The sequence below is a fragment of the Lithobates pipiens genome, unplaced genomic scaffold (genome assembly GCF_037356315.1).
Source record: "Lithobates pipiens isolate NorthernLeopardFrog02 unplaced genomic scaffold, aLitPip1_a1.2 Scaffold_16, whole genome shotgun sequence".
NCBI lineage: Eukaryota > Metazoa > Chordata > Amphibia > Anura > Ranidae > Lithobates > Lithobates pipiens.
In genome coordinates this window covers 373,523,433-373,545,669 of record NW_027507748.1, presented here as the reverse complement: position 1 = coordinate 373,545,669, position 22,237 = coordinate 373,523,433, and the positions used below count along the sequence as shown (strand labels likewise).

The 22,237-nt window shown below is 43.9% G+C and overlaps 1 protein-coding gene across 5 annotated transcripts in view; it reads left to right on the top strand.

The window, feature by feature from the left end:
* BCAS3 (BCAS3 microtubule associated cell migration factor) overlaps window positions 1-22,237 on the top strand; it is a 1,583,483-nt gene that overhangs the window by 3,474 nt on the left and 1,557,772 nt on the right. The window lies entirely within an intron of this gene.

Here is a 22,237-nt window from a genome sequence, read left to right as displayed (position 1 = left end):
GCAGTAGGTTTTTTATCTTAATGCATTCTATGCTTGGAGATGCAATGCCTTCTGTGTGCATCACCTCCCTCCCCCCCCCCCCAACCAATACTTACCTGAGGTCCATCTGGTTCCAGAGATGTTGCAGGAGTGTCTTGGCTGACCGAGAATCCCCTCATTGGCTGAGACAGCGGCGCCATTGGCCCCTACCAATTAAAGTCAGCCAATGAGGAGAGAGCTGTGGGGGCACTCAAAAGGAGGAAGGGGCCTGAAGCACCGAAGAGGGACCCGAGAAGAGGAGGATCTGGGCTGCTCTGTGTAAAACCTCTATAACATGTTTGTTATTTTTAACAAAAAAAACAAAACAAGACTAGTATTTAACGCCTGTCAGCTTCCACATATACAGCTTGTTACTTTTCACCAACCTTTTAAGCTCTCTCAAACAAGACTTGTCTGATTTCCCAGGCTGAGAGCTCTGGCTATAGTTTCCAGGTGGGATTAAATTAGCATGGGGAGAAGAGTAAACCCTGTGCTGGACTGTGGATCTGAGATCCCTAAACCTATATGGGAGGACCATGGCAGACATATAAACCCTGAACAGGAGTCTCCCAGGCTCTTTCTGGGATTCTCTGCTACAGCTGTTGCCATGGAAATCCTTTATTGTCAATTTTCTGAGGTTTACATTATATGTAAGTGATAGATGGTGTGGAATGTCTCCATACAAGCCTAGGGATGGTTATTCCAGTCTGACATAGACAATTGTGTCCACTGTTCTCAAAATAATCTCCCAGCTAAGATTGTTTTTAGTTTTGGATAAAGTTGGGAACAATTAGAAATCCTGTCAGGTTTTTATTGCTGCCTTTGTGTCCACTGGAGCAATTCACCCTCTCTATTTGTTTTGTTAATTATTTCTACCAGGGGCATGACTATAGCCATAGCAGGCCATGCAGCTGCTGAGGAGCCTGAGGTGGGAGGGTGCCTCATTAGGATGTTTGTTGAGGCGCAGTCTAGGAGTCATCAGGACCATCCCTATTTGCAGATCCCCTGGCAAATGAAGTCTTCCTGTAGCTGTTAAACAATCCCAGAACCTCTTCTCACTTAAAGCCTTATAGAACTACAGGGGTTTGTATTTCTCTTCAAAAATGTTTTAAAGGACAGGGGTGTGGAAAAAAACAAACAAAAAAAAAACAACTAGTCCAAGGGACTAAATCGGGGTCCTAATCTACTTGTGACAAAACAAAAATTCGAAAAGTTGATATCCCTTTTTCTTTTTTAGGCAGAGGTGCTTTTAGGAATGTCTGGGGCTTTTAAAAATGAAAGAGAGGCTTTATGGGCGACTTAAACGTTTAATATTTTTAACATTGTGCTTTTTATCTCCTACTCACCTCCCTGCCTGTCTCCAGCATCACACCCCTGGACTAGCAGGGAGGGGAGAGACCTTGCAGTGTGTCGAGCACCGATTGGGTGCCCGCCAAGAAAGAGGAGTGTTGGGCTCCCTTAACGCTCAGCAGAAGCGCATCTGCTGAGCGAGTAAATAAGGAGCTGGCCCAGATGAGGAAAAAAAATTGTATTCCTTCAGGTTACCCTCGCACACAGAAGCACTTGGGTGCTCAGTACAAACGCATGTTGAGCAGCCAAATCAAGCTCCGGTGTCTGCTTCATTAAGTCCTGTTCACACCTAAAAGTTATGGGATTGTGGCAGAACTGCTGCGATTCTGCCCATGATCTCAAAACGCACTACAATTGCAAAACGCGGCTTCAGGTGTCATTATTTAGAATGACAGCTAAGACGTGGTGCGGTTTTGCTGAATTTGTCAGAAAATTGCATCACATGGAGCTTATCGCCCAAAAAGGAGCAGGAGCTTTAGGAGTCTTCAGGAGGGGAGAATGGTCTTTCTTAGCTAAGTAGGCCTGCATGGTTGAGCTAAGGGCAGATGGGTTCCAGGAAGTAAATGCTACATGAATCATCTGACCGTACTCACAATGGCCATGGCCAGAAATGCTACGGGATATTTTTCAAAGTGATTGCTCAACCAAACAAAGCATGGAGACATGGATGGATGGGGGAGTTTGCGCTCAATATTAAAAATAAATGTAATAGTGTTTGTGGTGCTCAGAAACAGTTTAGTTCCACCTCTGCTCTTTCCTTACACCTTCTTTCCACAGCACTGGTACCTTGTAGTATACTGATTCGATCAAGGGTTGTATAGCTCAGAACAGTGGGAAACAAAGTCTTACTTTGGAAGTTTGCAGTCAGGGTGTCCAAGCTGTGGTGTCCTCCCGCACACCAATAGACAAATGGTCATCAAGAAAAAGAAGCAGCCGGCAACTCCATAACATCAAGCGCATTTATTATAAAGCCTTCACAGTGAGTTTCGGCAATAAGCCTTGTTCACAGCACCTGCTTTGACCGTTTGTAGTATATTGACTTCTGTCCAGATGCCTTGTCCTTTGATTTAGATACTTTGCTAAGATCAGTGGCAGTATTCTCACAGTTCACTCTGCCCGGTGCAACAGAGAGAGGTCGCTGGAGTCCCCATGATCTGTAGTTACGCCCCTCGTTTGTCACTGAAAAAAAAAGTTATATAATTTCCAAACTTTTGCAGTTGGCATGAAATGATATCGTTCAATGGGGACACCTGTTCTAAGAAGGTAATTTCCTTCACTTTGTAGGGATTTTCTTTCACTTGCAAGGATAGGAAGTAAAGAGAAGTCTTCCCAATGGAATACTGACACCATAAAATAAGCTGAGAGGGTTTTTGATTTATACATACACTTTAAGGTGTAGGACGGCTGGGTGACCTACAGAGTTCGCTATGCTTTGTTGGGCCATCCATTTGTGGGCACTGTTTATTTTGTCTCCCCAGTGCCTTATGCAATTATAATAATCAACGTGGCGATACGATTAAGCTGACTGAGTAACCTAAAGCCGCGTACACACGGGCGGACTGTATGGCCAACTTAGTCCGTCAGACAATCCGACGGACAGTCCGTCCTACTTTCGAATGAACGGACTTGACCACACACGGATGCAAAATAGTCCGTCGAAAGTTTGCGCGATGACGTGTACAGCACGTATGACGGGACTAGAAATAGGAAGTCCAATACACAGCAATGCAACCTTTCGCCGTGTAAATCCTTTCTGAGCATGCGCCATACTTAGTCCGTCGAACTAGCCTACTCACGAGCGGATTGTCCGCTGAAACCAAAGTCTGACGGACAATATTACGGAAATTGCGAAATACTTAGTCCGCCAGACTGCGCGCTGAAAAAGTCCGCTGAAGCTCACACACGAGCGGACTGTCCGCTGAAATGTGTTTCGACGGACTAAGTTGGCCAGACAGTCCGCCCGTGTGTACGCGGCTTAAGAGGTTATATATGGTGAAAATGTTACCTACACTCATTAGAACCAAGGCTGCTACTTAGATGAGTAGTGAAATGTCTCAACATTAAAGGATAAATCGACAGTAACTGAAAATAAATAATCACCCCTAGGTATATAGACCTGGAATGATGACCACCTTCCAGACAACTATTACAGTAGCATTGTTCCTGCCACTGACACCAACAATGGGGCACTATTCCTTCCACGGACACCAATGATGGGGCATAATTCCTTCCACTGACAAAAAAAAAAAAAGATCAGGCATTGTTTACTCCCACTGGGCACAGTCTGCCCCCCTAAAGTTTTAAGGACAGTAAACTGGCCCTTTCTTTAGAAAGTTTGGAGACCCCTGTCCTTAGATCAACAAAATGATTAATCTTTGTAGTGGACGGTTTAGCCTAAACCATAATTTCAAATGATGCCAGTGACGTCACTTCCGGTGTTTCGTTATACCGGACGTGTAGTGAGGAAGAGTGCTGATTGCACCACTGATCGTTTAATCTGTGTTTTGTATCAAACAAAATGTGAGTGAATATTATATATCAAGTAGGAATAATTGAATATGCAGCAATCTTGCGAAATGATGCCTTTTTACCTTTGTTGAGAGTGAATTTTATTTGGAAGAACCAATAATTTTTGGAGAAAACACAGATAAATATTGGATTTACGGGAAACATATAAGCTTATACTAGTGAGGATCTCGGTCCGAAAAGCGATATCTGACCCAGAGGTTTTTTTGGAGGTGAGCAGGAACTTTGAAGTGGCGGTGACTTTTTTGTTGGAATTTTTTCTTCAACTATTTAATTATTTTTGTCACTGTCTGTGACTGTACACACTCCTTTTTTTCTACTTACTGAGGAAGGATTATTAGTATATATATTTTTTGTTCACTGTATGCCTATGGACAGTTCGTGTATGCAGTACTGTGCACTATGTATTAATAATAATAAGTTGGGTTTAAGCGCACTATTACTATTTTATTTACCATTGTTTCAAATGTTTGGCTATGGGACAGAAAGTGGAGGGAAATCCCTGCATTGGGACAGAGATGGCGAAGAAAAAAATCTGACATGGGTTATAACCCTCCCTTGCTCTTTCCAAAATGAAAAAAAAAAGTTTTGCCTACAGTTCTACTTTTATCACTTGCCGCCCACCCAACGTCACATGACACTGAGCGGTGATATCTGAATGATGACTGCAGTTACAGTAATCATTCAACCTGCCCTATACCACCCTAACCTGCCACTATACCACCCCAACCTGCCCTATACACCTGTAACCTGCCCTATACACCCGTAATTGGTCCTATGCCACCCCTAACCTGCCCCATACCATCCCTAACCTGCCCTATACATCCCCAACTTGTCACTATACCACCCCAACCTGCCCTATGCCACTCTAACCTGCCCTATATACCCCTAACCTGCCCTATACCACCCTAACCCGCCCAGTGGGCTTGCATATGTTTTGGCAAACAATTATTTTACCAGGAGGAGTAAAGGAGCTGGATGTTCTGCTGATTGCTGAAGTAGAAGAGCAGACAGGATCAGGTATCTAATCAGCTCTTGTATAGAGGCTGGCCAGCTGACATCAAACACTGCCATCACTTAAGGAAGACCAACTGTGTATACAGCAAGCTTGGGGCAATAGACGGACATGCTGACATGCTTGATTGGCTTGTGTTGGGTTCTCCCTTTAAAACCTCCAAGCATTGTGTTATAAGAAATTATGTATTTTCAATGTTGTCCTTTAAGTCTTATCAAGAGAGCAGTATTATTAACGGTTGGCATCCTTCATTAATCTGTCTAGCCAGGCTGTAGCCACTGTCTTCCTTTCAGTAATCTTTATCTGAACCTTGTCTCTGAGAATATCTTCACGTTTAGTAAGTCTTCGGTGCTCAAGAGGTGGTTTAGGCAACATCACTTAATTGGCACACTTTTGCCACCTTGGAATCGATTTATCTTCAGAATCTTGGATAAAGTTAACGGTGTCCTGGAGGATTTTTCGGACTGTTCTCTCTTTATGCTGTATAACTCCTGCAAATATTCATACTTTGCTTTGCTGTACCATGTGAGGGCTTTCTGCACAAAATGCCTTGGTTTTGGCTTTGTGTCCTCTGTGGCTATTTGTCCTGCTTACCATTATCATCAAAAGTGAAAGTAAAAGAAAGTCCCAAATTTTGGGTTGTCACCAGAACAGGAATATAGGGTTAGTCTTTCAATGGAGACACTAGTTCTGATACCCCCGGTGAGATCACTATAGTAGTAGCTTCTATTACATAAATGTAGGCAAGCAGAGAGACTAGTCACCAGTGTTTCCTGTGGATTTACAATGCCTTGTTCTGCGCTATGTCTGTGTGAAGGCAGTTCGGTACTGACATAACTACCAAATTTCATTTTAAATTTCCCACTAAAGCTTGGAGGCAGCAGTGTCTTAGATCTCAAGTTGCAGATATGAGGTTGGAGGCACAGGAGTATCAAGGCGCACACTCATACCAGGAAAAGCACTACTTTTTTTTTTTTTTTAAGGAGCAATGCTAGTTACAAGCAAATGTTTCAGGGTACTGCTGAGGAACCATTAAAGCGATATTAACCACTTTACGACCGGCGCAAGACGATGTACGTCCATTTTTTGAAGAGGGATATCTCGGAAACGGCAGCAGCTGCTGCCACGACTGAGATATCCATCTCTTCAGGCGCCAGTGTTGTGTGCGATAACGGTGGTCTCTGCGGTGGGTTCGCCGCGCGATCAGCGCTATTGGCGGCGGGAGAGGTGCCACCCCCCTCCCGCTGCTCTCCCCCGCCCTCCACCGCTTACCGGAGCCGTCGGTAGCGGCGGAGGCGATCGGGTCCTGCACACTGCTGGATATAGAGACGAGTGAGGCTAAGACGGCCCCCACTCATCTCTATACTATAGGAGGGCGGAAGCAATGTCAAAACGTCACTTCCGCCCATACCTCTTAAAGCGGGAGTCCACCGGGACTCCGCGTTTTTTTTTTTTTTTTAAAGCCAGCAGCTACAAATACTGCAGCTGCTGACTTTTAAAATAGTGACACTTACCTGTCCAGCGCGCCCGCGATGTCGGCACCCGAAGCCGATCTCTAGGTCGCCTGTCGGGTCCTGCCGCCACCATCTTGGGTATGGGAATCAGGAAATGGAGCCTTTCGGCTTCATTTCCCGGTTCCCTACTGCGCATGCGCGAATCGCGCTGCGCAATAAGGACGCTCCCCGCTGCCTCTGGGATCTGTGTGTTTCCCAGCAGGCAGCGGGGCACTTGCGGGAAGGGGCGGGCACTTGCGGAAAGGGGCGTAAGTTACGCCCCTTTCCGCAGAGAGCTATCCCGGAAGTGGGTGCAGTTACCTGGATTATCCAGGTAACTGCACCCCCCTCCCCCCTGAAAGGTGCCGATTGTGGCACCGGAGGGGGGGAGGGTTCCGATGAGCGGAAGGTCCACTTTAGGGTGGACCTCCGCTTTAAAGGCACATTTTTTTCAATGTAATTTTTTCAAATTACTTTATATTTTATTTTATTGCATTTAAGTCCAAATATGAGATCTGAGGGCTTTTTGACTCCAGATCTCCTATTTAAGAGGATCTGTCATGCTTTTTTCTATTACAAGGGATGTTTGTCATTCCTTGTAATAGGAATAAAAGTGATCCATTTTTTTTTTTTTTTTTTTAAACAGTGTAAAAATAAATAAAATAAATAAGAAAAATGTTTTTTTTTCTAAAACACCCTGTCCCGACGAGCTCGCACGCATAAGCGAACGCATACATGAGTAGTGCCCGCATATGAAAACGGTAGTCAAACCACACAATATTTCTACCCCTAGACCTCCTCTGTAACGCAAAACATGCAACCTGTAGAATTTTTAAAATGTTGCTTATGGAGATTTTTGAGGGTAAAAGTTTGACGCCATTCCACGAGCGGGCGCAATTTTGAAGCGTGACATGTTCGTTATCAATTTACTCGGCGTAACATTATCTTTCACAATATGAAAAAAAAATTGGGCTAATTTTACTGTTGTCTTATTTTTTTATTAAAAAAAGTGTTTTTTTTTTTCCAAAAAAAGTGTGCTGGTAAGACGGCTGCGCAAATATGGTGTGAAAAAATGTATTTCAATGACCACCATTTTATTCTCTAGGGTATTAGAAAAAAAAAATATATAATGTTTGGGAGTTCTAAGTTATTTTCTAGCAAAAAAAAACTGTTTTAAACATGTATACACCAAGTCTGAAAAAGAGGCCTGGTCCTTAAGTAGTTAAACCCAAATCCAAAAATTTCATTTATTGCACCTTACCACTCATTAGCTGTGGTGGTTGCTTTGGTTTTCTTTATTAGGGTTTTTTTCCCTCTGTTTTTACCTGGTGATATGAATAGTAACACACCCCCTGTATTAGAGCATTCCCACTCTGAATTAAGCCGCACAGGGGCACCTTTGGATGGAAGCACTGTGAATCTGGGGGGAGGGAGTGTTAGATGTAGTAGCAGATTTAATTACACTAACAAATTGAAGCCATACTCCAGCTCGCACTTTATAGACAGTTATAGCAGTTTTTTACTTTTGGGATAAAGGTTTTACATAAATAAAGAGGGTCATTGTAAGCACCCTTGATAGTAGTAAATAGTTTTTTGCAGCTCACCACAACACATGGTAATTCACTACTGAAAAACGTGTCAGGATGCTAAGGTCTGGGTTGGGTTCACACTTTTCCATTGTAGTGCGTTGCAGTAATGCGCCCCTTCCTGTAATACACTGGACTGCAGTGCCATTCCTGATTTATGTTCTCTCCAGCTGATATTGCGCTCCTTTGTGTACCTGCAGCTGTCCTTATCTTCAGTACCACTTGTTACCAACCTTTGGCTTGTTCCTTAAAGGGGTTGTAAAGGTTTGTTTTTTATTTTCTAAATAGGTTCCTTTAAGCTAATGCATTGTTGGTTCACTTTACCCTTTCCTTCGATTCCCCTTCTAAGCCCTTGTATACACGATCGGAGATTCTGATGGAATGTGTCCGATCGGAGCGTTTTGTCTGATATTCCGACTGTGTGTGGTCTGCATCGGACTGTTTCTGTCGGAATATCCGTCAGACCAAATTTTCCAACTTGCCGGAAATATTTTCCGACAAAATTCTCCGATCGGACATACTCCGATCATGTGTAGAGAATTCCGATCGGACAAAGTGCCACGCATGCTCAGATCAAATTCCTACATCAAAGCTATTGGCTACTAGCCTGAACATAGTCCCGTCGTAATGAAATAATGCCATCACGTTCTGAACGATCGGATTTTCCGACAACTTCGTCCGTTTTGTATACAACAGTTTCGGAAAAAATCAGACGGATTTGGTTGTCAGAATCTCCGACTGTGTGTACAAGGGCTAAATGTTTTTTTTCTTTGTCTGAATTTCTCTCTTCCTGTTTCTCCTCAGTAAACTTCACACCGTAATTCGAGCGGTGTTTAGTCAGCCAGAACAGCTTACTGAACAGCTTACTGAGGAGGAACAGGAAGTGAGAAATTCAGACAAAGAAAACAAAGAAAAAAAACATTTAGAACAGAAATCAAAGGAAAAGGTAAGTGAACCAACAATGCACTAGCTTAAAGGAACCTGTTTAGAAAATAAAAACAAACCTTTACAACCCCCGTTAACTATGCTTTCACTGATCCCAACCTGCAGCCACTTGGCTTGTTTACTGACTGCGTGTCTAGTTGAGCCCCACCTGCTATATCTGCTACTGGACCTGAGACTTCTCACTTCATGGTGGGTGATCCTGCGGACTGCGACCTGCTTCTTACACACACCTCTGGTTAATACTGGTTAGTACTTAGACCCCACACCTCGGATGAGCCTCTGTCCCCCGCCAGGGTGATCTGGTTGGTGGGAGCCTCTCTACTTCTAAAGCTACTGGACTTTGAACCTGATCGTGATCTATGCATTGTGATTTGCTGCATTACCAAAAAGGGAGTGATTCTTGCCAAATATGCTGCAGAAATTTCCCTCCACAAAGTCTGGCTGCAGCGTTTTTAACTGTGGGCAGCTGAAGCTGCTGCCTGTTCACTTGCTGGGTTTACACAGACACACAAAGGCACATCTCCAGCTCTGCAGCTTTCATTGGCTCTCCTATGACTCGCCCCCCCCCCCCCCCTTGGCAAACTCTCATGAGAGTGAGCTGTGCATGATGTAATACATCTAGGCTAATTACCGGACAAGAAGCAGGAAGTGGGCTGTATAAGGTATTTACTGGCAGAAAAGGGTTTCGCCTGGAGTTAGGCTTTGAAATAGAACTATGGGCAAAACTAATTTTTTTTTTTTTTTTTTTTTTTTCATTTTGGATAGAGTAAGCGAGGGTTATAACCCTGGTCAGATTTTTTTCGTGCCATCTGTGACCCTTTGCAGAGATTTCCCTTCACTTCCTGTCCCATAGCCAAACAGGAAGTGAGGGGAAAACTCTGAAAATGAAGGAAATTCATTGGGGACCCCCAGATCACCAGAACTAGTGTCCACATTGAAAGATTTCCCCTCTATTACTTTTCTGGGGACAAACCAAAATTTGGGATTTTGTTATACTTTTACTTTCAATGACATTGGTAAACAGGACAAATAGAGAGGGTGAATCTTCATAATGGGGGCACAGACAGCAATAAAAACTGACAGGTGTTCTAATCCCTCTGCATTCTGTCCAAAACAACAAAAATTTTTTTACTTTTAGCTCCATGCACACTGGCATAAAAAATGTTGCTTCTACAGGAGTTTTGTGTTCTGCCTGTAGAAGCAACTCAATGTTATCCTATATGTCCATGCACATTAGGACGATTACAGGCATATTTTGAGCGTTTCTGATTGGAGCTCCCTGGCAAAAACAACGTAAGACTCTCCTAAACTCGTCTAAACGTTGTACAAACAAATGCTCTATATGAGTGTTTTTTTACTCCAGTGAGAACAGATATTTTTCAAGTCCAGTGTGCATGGAGCCTAAGGCTGTTACTTTTAATATCTTCTTATGTTTCTTGCTTTGGAACCTGTGAAGGTATCTGATAGTATCTTCTTTTTTGGCTGCTGTTATGTGTAAACCAACCAATGACTTTATAAATAACAAGTAGAGTGTTTGGCCTTCCCTACAGTCACATGTTCAGTGAGTGTTGGACTGACTTCAGATTTGAATTGCAGCTCTTTACTATTTTGAAACTTGTTATCTTCATCTTCCGATAAAACTGAACATGGCAAATCGCTTTAAAATTCTGACGTACCCAATACATCTGTTAATAGTCTTTGTTGAAAATATTTCTGAATCCCTTCTCAATGTTGCATTTATGTTGTGGGATGTACATTTGCTAGAAAAAGCATTTTTTTTTTAAACTAAGGAAAATTGGCTCTAAGAATATTGATCTTGTTATATATGGCTTAAAGAGGAAGTAAACCCTGATGAGTTTACTTCCTCTTTCATTCCCTTCAAAGGCAAAGCATAATGGACTACTATGCATCGCATAGTAGTCCATTATGTGTCACTTACCTGACACAGGAGCCAGCGAAGTCACCGCTGTCACCTGTAGTCCGGCGCATCCATCTTCTCGGTGGGGTCTCGCAGCTCCGCCACTGTCATTCGGCGAAGCCGCGATGACGTCACTCCCTCGCATGCGCACGGGAGCCGACACGCGCGGCAGCTCCGTCGTTGAAAATGCTGCGCTCAGTGCGCCTGCGCGCTGCTGTCTGCGGCGCATGCGCCGTAGACAGCGGTGCCTGTCTTCAGGCAAATATCTCCTAAACCGTATAGGTTTAGGAGATATTTTATTGGACCTACAGGTAAGCCTTAATCTAGGCTTACCTGTAGGTCAAAGTGTGTTGTAAGGGTTTACAACCACTTTAATTTAAAGCAGAGCTACGCTGCATCTGAGCACCACAAACCAAAATGCGATTTACCCACTTGCCTACAGGGCACTTTAACCCCCTTCCTGCCCAGGCCAGTTTTCAGCTCTCAGTACTGTCACATTAAAAAATTACATATGGGTACAGTGCTGCATGGCCACAAAATTGAGTGGCCCTGAACCACTGTATCCATATGTAACTTTTATCATTTTTTTGAGACAGATAGAGCTTTCTTTTGGTAGTATTTAATCACAAATGTTCATTTTTTATTTTTTGCTAAGCAAATGAAAAAAGACTAAAAAATTGGAAAAACACTTTTTTTTCGGGTGTACATTTTTTTATTTTTTTTTTTGCATTTTGCAAATAAGTAATTTTTCTTCCTCACTGATGGGTACTGATGAGGCTGCACTGATATGCGGCACTGATGGTGCTGCACTGATCATCAGGGTACTATTATCAGTGTAAATGTACCCTGTTACAGGATAGCCGGTTATTGGTTTTCCTTTCCTCACACAGTGACAGCACTGAGGAAAGGAAATGCTGATAACTGACATTTGTTTACAAGGGATCAGCTGTGATTGGACACAGACAATTACATGGTAAAGGGCACCTGTGATTGGTCCTTTAACTCAATCTGCGATCAGCTGTGTCTGAAGGACACAGCGTTCACTAAGTGCACCCAATGGCTTGCAGGGGGACGTAGTTCTGGGAGGACGTCAGTAGATGCACTCCCAGAACTGGACGACTGCTCTGTAGCCATCTTTTGGCTATAGCTTGGTCGGTGTGTGGTTAATTTAATCTTAATTTCGTTATCGTACATCATGGAACACAGAGCACTATAGTAATCACTATGTGGGTATATAGGCACCTTCAGGTGATGGACACTGGTATACCCAATACAGGAAGTTCACTCCCTATATAACCCTTCTTCCTACCAGGAGTATCTCCGTTTTTTTTGCCAGTGTCTAAGGTGTTGGTCACGAGTGAAGATGTGCTCTGAGGAGCTCCAGGAGGGATACTTGCTGGCTTTAAATAGCCTCCATAGACCAGATCCATCCAAAGTGCCACTGAGGCCAAAGTGGATGGTACCCGGGCCTCATATACGAAGCACGAGGTTTTGCCTGTAACGCCTCTCTTTGCAGGGCTGGACCCTGGAACCCAGAGCTTTGGTCATGCTACATTACCTAAAGTTTTTCCTGGCGGGGTGCTTTTACAGGTCCAAGGGAGCAGAACCCCCGATAAAAAGGGACATGGTCCTTGAAGGTTTGCTAAACGCAGCTCACCGTGATGGGTGAAAGTTTGAATGACTGTTAAATCAGCAAATCCTGTGGCGGGGATAAGGTAAGGGAAAAAACTTGGGAACTAAAAAGTCCACCTATGATTTCTTCTTTAAGGAAAAACGTTGTCATGCCTTAAAACTCCACTAGAGAGAGTATATGCACATCTTTTGTCTTCAGCTCAGTGTCAGTCTGTGTGTGGCCGCAGAAGCTTGCACAGGGGGATTCCTCTTAAGGTAAGAGATCTGCCAAATGCTTTTCTCCCCCCTGAAGGGACCAGAAAGGATAGGGAATCAGCGGTGGTTGTAACCCCCTTGTAATACCCCCCCATGAGGGGGGTGTGGAGGTCCTGAGTTTTGTTCCAACAGTTTTTTCCTCTGCCTGCTTGTGTTATGGGCCCTGTCTCCCCCCCCTCGTGTTTGGTCTGTGGTTTCGAAAGCCACCTGAGAGTGGGAATATTTTTCAAATGAAAAAGAGGGGGTGGGTTTACAAAGGGGGCAGGGCATAGGTGGACGCACAAGCACAGGCTTAAGGATCAGCTGGAACATTCTCTCCTTGGCTGATAGCGAGGAAGAGCAAGCAGGCTAATACTCATGGCACAGGAGCGGTGGGGCACGCAAGGGCTACAAGTGGCATACCTAATACGGGAAGGAAATTTATTTTTTCCCTAGCACTAGGCTGAACTTATATAGCGCAATTATACTGTAAGACTATGTTGTGCAATTTAATAGTACCTCTGCTTTTGTGCTTAGGACTATACCTACTAAAAAAGAAACCACAAAAAGCCAAAGATTTCACCCCCAGGCGTTAGGAACTCCTGTCATGTCTCCACACTGCCATCCTCGCCTGAAATACCAGTTATGGCAAACCAGGGTTAGTCATTGGAACAAATTGGTGGTGCAGCTGCTTCTCTCATCTCAGCCCCTGTATACGTGACTAAAGATGCATTTTCCTCCGCCCTGCAGGGTCTAGAAGGAAGATTAGTGGCTTTAATTGCATCCTCCATTCAAATGGATAGGAAGTGTGCTAGAACCCCCCTCCCCCACATTAGACCCTTTTGCAAGGGCAACAGTGGGCACAGGATGAAGTATTACCCTCAGACGATCAGGAGGAAAGACAAACCGATGACTCCTGCGGAGGAAACAAAATTAGATGAACGTTTTTCAGCCTTGCAATCTGGGAGCTTGCTTGTACAATCTCTAATGCCGCGTACACACAATCAGAATTCTCGTCGGAAAAAGCTCTGATGGTTTTCCCGACAGAATTCAGCTCAAGCTGTCTTGCCTACACACGGTCACACCAAATTCCGATCATTTATAACACGGTGACCTACAACACGTACAACGCGACTAGGAAAAGGAAGTTCAATAGCCAGTAGCCAATAGCTTCTGTCTCGTAGTTGAATCTGAGCATGCATGATTTTTGCCATATCGGAATTGCATACATACAATCAGAATTACCAATAGAAAGTTTTTCCTTAGGGAAAATTGAGAACATGCTATAAATTTTTGTCTGGCGGGTATTTGGACAGCTAAATTCCGATGGAGCATACACACGGTCACATTTTCCAATGAAAAGCTCTCTGTCTTTTTCTGTCCGGAATTCCGATCGTGTGTACGCAGCATTACAGAGATGATTCTTTCTACTTTCATGCTACCCCTAACTGAGTCCACTGAAAGCTTGATTTCTTCCTTAGGTTCCTTAAAACCTTCACAGCCTTTGCATGCATTTCCTGTCCATGTATTACTAGAACAGCCTATTTATGCTGAATGGGATCACCCGGATAAGCATTTTCTTCCTCCAAATAGATTTTCAGTTCTCTATCCCATGGAGGAGAAATTGACCAGAAAATGGAAGGTACCAGCAGTTGACCCTGCAATTTCCACTGTGCAAAAAAAATCTAACTTGTCCAGTAGACAATGCACAAATACTTAAGGACCCAACAGACAAAAAAGGTTGGAATTCATGTTAAAATCCGCTTTTTGCTTGGCAGGTGCCATTACTCAGCCTGCAGTCACTGCAATAGGCATCTTTCAATCCCTAAAGGACTACTTTAGACAGGCCTTTAAAGAGGTTCCTGCACAACAAGCCTGGAATTTGGCCGAACTAGATTCTATTCACCAGGCGTCCCGCCTTACGCTTATGCTAGTACACATGCGTGGAATCCTGAGGTAAAAAATATTGGTCAGCCAAAGCACCATGTAAAAAGCTCCTGACTGGGTTCCCTTTTCATGGGGATTGGCTATTTGGGGATGATTTGGACAAATACATCCAAACAATTTCTAGTGGGAAAAGTACTCTTTTGCCAGTAAAAATAAAGTATAAACGCCCTTCATTTAAACTGGCTCTTTCTCCTGCACCAGGAGCTTCCCCCTCTAGGCAGTGGCGACGGCCTCCACCGCCAGACTCTAGAGGAAAACCTCAGGGTCAGGCCCAGGCTCAAAAGAAGTCCTGGGGACGGAAACCTGCAAAGCAGAATCCTAAAGCCTCATTATGAAGAGGCGCCCCCCCCCCCCTCCCCAGGGTGGAGGGAAGACTTCTGCAGTTTTCAGAAGTCTGGCAAGAAGAAATTCGGGACAGATGAGTAATCTCCACGGTAACTCTGGGGTACAAGCTGGCATTTCGGGACTTACCACCATCTTGTTTCCTGAGGTCAAACGTTTCCAAATATCCAGGGAAAAGGCAATCTCTGTTTCAGGCACTAGACTGATTAATGTCTCATGGAGTGATTATACAAATACCCACAGTAGAGCAAGGTTTGGGCTTTTATTCATACCTCTTTACAGTACCAAAACCGAATGGAGATGTCAGACCCATTCTAGGTCTAAAGAATCTAAATTGGTTCCTGAAGATCTGCTCCTTTTGCATGGAGTCGATCAGGTCAGTGGTTTCTATCCTACAAGGAGAAGAACTTCTGGTATCTATCAACATCAAGGATGCATATCTGCATTTTCCTATATTTCCCGCTCACCAAAAGGTTTCTGCAGTTTGATGTAGAACAGCAGCATTTTCAGTTTGTAGCCTTGCCCTTCAGGCTAGCTATAGCACCCCGGGTGTTTACAAAAGTCCTGGCCCCTCCTCTAGCCAGGTTAAGGGCACAGGGCAAAACAGTCTTAGTGTACTTAGACAATCTATTGCTAAAAGACCAGTCGGGGGCTCGTTTGGGGCAAAGCGTGCTCATTGCAACCAGTTACCTGGAAAGTTTGGGTTGGATTCTCAACCTAGAGAAATCTTCCTTAAAACTGATAAAAAGGCTGGAGTACTTGGGTCTGATCATAGACACAGACACTGCCTCAGGCAAAAATCAACTCCATAAAGAGCTGGTGCGGATGGTCAGGTCAAAAGGTGATCCCTCCATTTACCTTTGCATGAGGTTGCTAGGAAAGATGGTGGCTTCATTCAAAGCGGTTCCCTATGCCCAGTTCCATTTGAGACTGTTGCAAAACAGTATCCTGTCTGCTTGGAACAAAACAATTCAAGCTTTAGACTTGCCAGTGCGGCTGTCCCCAAGGGTGCCCCAAAGCCTCAGTTGGTGGTTACTTACCCAGAATCTGCTGAAAGCAAAACCCTCCAGACCTGTTATCTGGAAATTAGTAATGACAGATGCCAGTCTTTCAGGCTGGGGAGCAGTACTAGAGAAGACAACTATCCAGGGACAGTGGTCTAGAGCCAAAAGAACCTTGCCCATCAATATCCTAGAGATTCGGGCAAGTGCATCTGGCTCTGAAGGCCTGGACTACCAGGTTACGGGATTGTCCTGTCAGGATCCAATCTGACAATGCCACAGCGGTGGCCTATATGAATCACCAAAGGGGCACCAAGAGTCTTGCAGCACAGACAGAGGTGAATCATATTCTAACTTGGGCAGAAAGCAATGTTCCGTGCATATCGTCAGTCTTCATTCCAGGAATAGAAAATTGGCAGGCGGACTACCTGAGTCTCCAGCAGTTATTCCCAGGGAATGGTCTCTTCACCCAGATACAACATGAAGTTAGTCAACTTTGTATCCAGGACACGGGATCCACTCGCATGCGGAACAGATGCGTTAGTGACCCCGTGGGATCAGTTCTCGCTGATCTGTACATTTCCCCCTATTCAGTTGCTGCCTCTACTTCTTTTCAGGATCAAGCTGGAAAGAAAGCTAGTAATTCTGATAGCGCCAGCATGGCCCAGAAGGTCATGGTATGCAGAAATCATAAAGATGGCAATGGAGGATCCATGGTCCCTTCCACTATGGCCAGACCTACTCTCACGGGCCGATATTCCATCCTACCTTATGAATGCTAAATTTAACGGCTTGGCTATTGAAACCCACATTCTGAATAAACGTGGGATTTCCGGGTCCGTTATCTCTACCTTGATAAATGCAAGGGAGCCAGCTTCCAGAACTACAAAGTCTGGAGGGCTTATGTTTCCTGGTGTGAATCCAAGGGTTGGCACCCTCGGAAATGTATCATAGGCAGAATTCTTGCCTTTCTTCAATTAGGGTTAGAGATGAAGTTGGCCTTGAGTACTATTAAGGGTCAAGTCTCAGCTTTAACGGTCTTATTTCAAAGACCGTTTGCTACACATTCTTTAGTCCAGGGTTTTATGCAAGGGGTGATGCGGATTAATCCGCCAGTTAGATCACCTTTGAACCCTTGGGACTTGAACTTAGTTTTATCAGTGTTACAAAAACAGCCATTTGAACCGATACAACATATTCCCTTAGTTTTTCTGACAAGGAAGTTGGTGTTCTTGGTTGCTCTATCCTCAGCAAGAAAGGTTTTGAAATTGGCTGCTCTTTCTTGTAAAGAGCCATACTTGATTATTCATGAGGACAGAGTGGTGTTGCGCCCTGGTCCAGACTTTTTGCCAAAAGTGGTCTCAGGTTTTCACCTGAACCAAGATATTGTCCTGCCGTCGATTTTTCCAAAACCATGTTCCAGGGAAGAAAAGTCACTACATTGACTGCTCTCACCACATCAAGACAAGGGTCTATTTAAAGACAACTGCTCAGATTCGGAAGACTGATGTCTTATTTGTACTGCCAGAGGGTCCTAAGAAAGGACAGGCAGCGTCTAAATCCACTGTCGCTAAGTGGATTCGTCAAGTTATAATTCAGACTTATGATTTAAGGAGTAAGATTCCACCTTTTGAAGTCAAAGTGCATTCTACCGGGTCGGTTAGTGCTTCTTGGGCAATACGTCACCAGACCTCCATAGCTCAGATCTGTAAGACCGCAACTTGAACTTCAGTACATATGTTCACCAAGTTTTATCAGGTGGATGTAAGGAGGTATGAGGATATTGCCATTGAGTGCAGTGTGCTGCAGGCAGCGGTATAAGTTCTCAAGTCTGGGGGTGCCCTACGGATTGTGTCTCCCTCCCCTTAAATAACATTTCTATGGGACGTCCAATATAGTGATTACTATGGTGCTTTGTGTCCCATGATGTATGATAAAGAAAATAGTATTTTTATAACAGCTTACCTGTAAAATCCTTTTCTTGGTGTACATCATGGGACACAGAGTCCCCTCCCCTCTTTTGGGGTTTAGGTATATTGCTTTGCTACAAAAACTGAGGTACTCCTGGAAGGAGGAGGCGTTATGTAGAGAGTGAACTTTCTGTATTGGGTATACCAGTGTCCATCACCTGAAGGTCCCTATATACCCACATATTGATTACTATGGTGCTCTGTGTTCCATGATGTACTCCAAGAAAAGGGTTTTACAGGTAAGCTATTATAAAAATCTTATTATTTGGAGCAAACTCTCTCATCCATCCATGAAAATCACTTTGAAAAAGAAATTACTTTGAAAAACACCCCCTAGCATTTCTAGCCACAGCCATCTTGAGTAAAGGCTGCTTAATCATGTAGCATTTACATCCTGAAGTTCATCTGCCCTTAGCTCAGGCATGCAGGCAGGGTGTGCTTAGCTGAGAAGGCCCCTCTTCCCCTCTTGAAGACTCCTGGGATGTAAGACACATTTGCCTGGGCCTGAAACCAGTAGGTAATTGAAGAAATGTAAAATAAAAGTTCAAAACAAATACAGTGGGGCAAAAAAGTATTTAGTCAGCCACCAATGCAAGTTCAAGTACTCCCACTTAAAAACATGAGAGAGGCCTGTAATTGTCATCATAGGTATACCTCAACTATGAGAGACAAAATGTGGAAACAAAATCCAGACAATCGCATTGTCTAATTTGGAAAGAATTTATTTGAAAATTATGGTGGAAAATTAAGTATTTTGTCAATATCAAAAGTTCATCTCAATACTCTCAATATCCTTTGTTAATAACAGAGGTCAAATGTTTTCTGTAAGTCTTCACAAGGTTGTCACACACTGTTGCTGGTATGTTGGCCCATTCCTCCATGCAGATCTCCTCTAGAGCAGTGATGTTTTGGGGATGTCGCTGGGCAACACTTTATGGTTTTATTTATATTTCAATGATTTTTATTGAAGTTTGTAGTAATACAAGAAACAAAAGAACAAAATAAAAGACAAGCACAGTGCTAACATTACATTCAGTAGTGATACAATCCACAGTAGATGCAGAAACTGACCGACATAGTTTAGGACTGAATAAAATGTGAAAGTAGAACAGTAGAGAAAATGAACATCAGTCCTCAGGGAGTATCCTCTTTCCAGACACCCCATATGGGATCTCTCTGTGTCCTGGACCGAGGATCAGCCTCCGATCATCATAACATTAAAAGGGTAGCAGTAAAAGTTTTCCCTGAGGTTATACTTGAACGTTTCAAGTCATATAAAACTGACTCTAAGAAAAAACAGATATAACACTCCAATCTCACAGGATGGAGCAAACACAACAACAGATAATAGATATCTCAAGTGCACCCGGGTCTGGGTAGGTAGTAAGTGTATTGATCTACGATCATGGTAGCGGGTAAGAAGAAAAAAAAAAAACATTTTGGGAGGAGAGAGAGGTCAGGTTTTGGGAGGTGAGAAATGGAGGGGTGAAAGAGCGGGTAGGTGAGCCTATGCTGGATCATAAGTATCAGATAAGTAAGGGATGGGAGTTATTGAACCATTCTCTCCATGCTTCCCATAGTTTCAAGGTTTTGGGTAGACGTCCCTCTGCGGTGGCATAATTGCGCTCATATATTCCGTGTAGGTGTGTTGTTCTCACAACTTCAGCACAGGAGATCGAGGCAGGGGATTTCCAATTTCGGGTCAATGTTAATCTTGCTGCTAGGCAAATGTGCGTTACTATGCATTTAAGTCTGTGTGGGTAGTGTTCAATGCCAATGGTGAATAGAGCTAGAGCAGGATCAGGTAGGGTAACAGTGTGTGTGACTTCCGATATGAGATTGAATACGTCTGTCCAGAAAGGGACCAGTTTGGGACAGGACCAGAGGATGTGATAGAGGGTTCCTGGGAGGCCACATTGTCTCCAACAGGTAGTGTCTGCATTCTTATAATATTTGTGTAGATGAGTTGGGGTGAGGTACCACCTAAGATTAATTTTGTATGTGAGTTCCCAGAGATTAGCCGATTTGGTCGCAGAATTAACAGCTTTTATGGCAAGTGACCATTGATGCGATGAGTATGAAGTACCAGTGTCTTGTTCCCATTGCACCATGGGGGGTAGTTTAGCAAAGGACATCTTATCATTAAGTGTGGCATAGAACAGAGAGATACCCTTGGCTGTTACATTATTACCCGTGATGTATTGCCAAGTTAACCGTGGAATACTTACGTGGAGTCTGGGATTTTGTAGTAGGCAGTGGGTTATTTGGGATCTAATTTTAGCAGCCAGGGGTTCAATCATCAGGTCAAAGATCAGGGGCGACGGGGCATCCTTGGCGAGTGCCGTTTGTGATGTGAAATGAAGTCGATAACATGGACGAACAGTAAACTTGGGCCGAAGGGTTAGAGTAAAGGGCTAGAATAGCTGAAAGAATATGATCTTGAAATCCAAAAAAGGTCAATTTTAAATATTGCCAGTGAACCCTATCAAACGCCTTCTCCGCATCCATCAGGGTGGTGGATATAAGGAATGGGATGTCTAGTGATATGACCCTTAATTTGGTGGGAGAGTAGTTTGCCAGATTTGTTACATACAGCGTAAAATTTCATTTTGTGTCTCCTTTGGATTTTGTCATGATTCTCTAGTAGAAGAGCCCTAAGTTCTAGTCTTAGCGTTATTAGTTCAGATCTAAGTGCTTGGGTAGGTTGGGTCTTGTTAAGCAAATCAATATTTTGGATGCGCATAAGAAGGGTGTCCATCTGCTGCCTCCTTCGCCTACTGTCCCTAGCCCCAAGTTGAATGAAAAGTCCCCGCATAAACGCTTTATGCGAGGCCCATAGAATATGTGCATCTGCAACAGAGTCTTTGTTTCGAACGAAGTAGGCCTCTAATTCGTCTTTCAGTGTTTGGGCATAGGGTTCAGATTGTAAAATCCTGGTGTTCAGTCTCCAAAGATACGCTGGGGAGTGCTTGGTTTTGTCTTCCAAGGTTATGCTTACGGGGGAATGGTCTGACCATGTAGTCAAGTGTATGGTAGAAGAGGATACGTTTTGAAGAGTCCAGGGGTCTGTCAAAAAGAGGTCGATGCGGGAATAGGAGTTATGACCTGGGGAAAAGTACGTATAGTCCCTCTCATCTGTGTGTTGACATCTCCAAATATCCAGGAGTCGTAATTTACTCAGCAGAGGATTCAGTGCTAGTCTACTTCTCTTGGGCTGGAAGGTCGAATCTAGATCAGGATCAGGAGTGCTGTTAAAGTCTCCACACCATATTGTAGCTCCTTGTTTTTTTGTTTCTACTTTTCTATATAGTTTACGTAAAAAACGAATTTGGTGTGTATTAGGCGCGTAAACAGTAACAAAAGTATAAGGAGCACCATTGATGTTACAAGACAGAATTATATAGCGACTATCAGGGTCTGCAGTGCACTGAATAAGTTGGAATGCCAGAGTATTTTTGAAGACAATAAGTACTCCTTTCTTTTTTTTGTCTGTGTTAGCAGTGAAGATATTACTGAAGTCTCTGTTGGTGCATATAGGGGGGTTACTTGCTTGGAAGTGCGTCTCTTGTACGCATATAATTTCACACTTGGTGTGCTTGGCCAGTGTCCACAGAGATCGTCTCTTCGCCGGGTGGTTAAGCCCCTTTGCGTTGATTGTAACAATCGTGATAGGCATGTGGAGTGCAGGAATGTCAAAGAATGAGAAAGATATTACACTGTAAAACGCTGGACCAAAGGGGACCGGGACGTCAGTGAGCGGTGGAAGATGTTTCCGATGTTAGGATGAGTAGGCTTTGTTGGTTGACAACAAGAGGTACAGGAACCGTGCTGGTGAGCTTGTAGTAGAGGCAGGGGTGGATCCGGAATAGGCACGTCCAATCAAGTGGGTTGAGGCTCCCGGGTGCTGTAAAGGGCAGAGAGACAGGTGGGGAAGGAAGAAAAGTGGGAAGGGGGGAGAAAAAAAAAAAACACAATCGTAGCTTAGTGGTCCAAAAAGCAGAGATGTTTGTGAGTTGTCGTAGCTTGTAGAACTTTATGGTACTGAACCGTAATCTGAAAAAAGTGTTTCTGTTGAGGATCTACCTCAGCGCGTAGAAACACTGAACAGGGGTAACGAGTCTTAAGACCTAGTGTAAGCAGATGGCATCACCAAACGGCAATTGTGATGCATGGGCCCAATCCAGATATTTAGAGGGAAGCGTTATTCTGGCTCCTTGGGGGCAGAGGTTGGGCTAAGATAGAGCCTGTAGTACTTTGGTC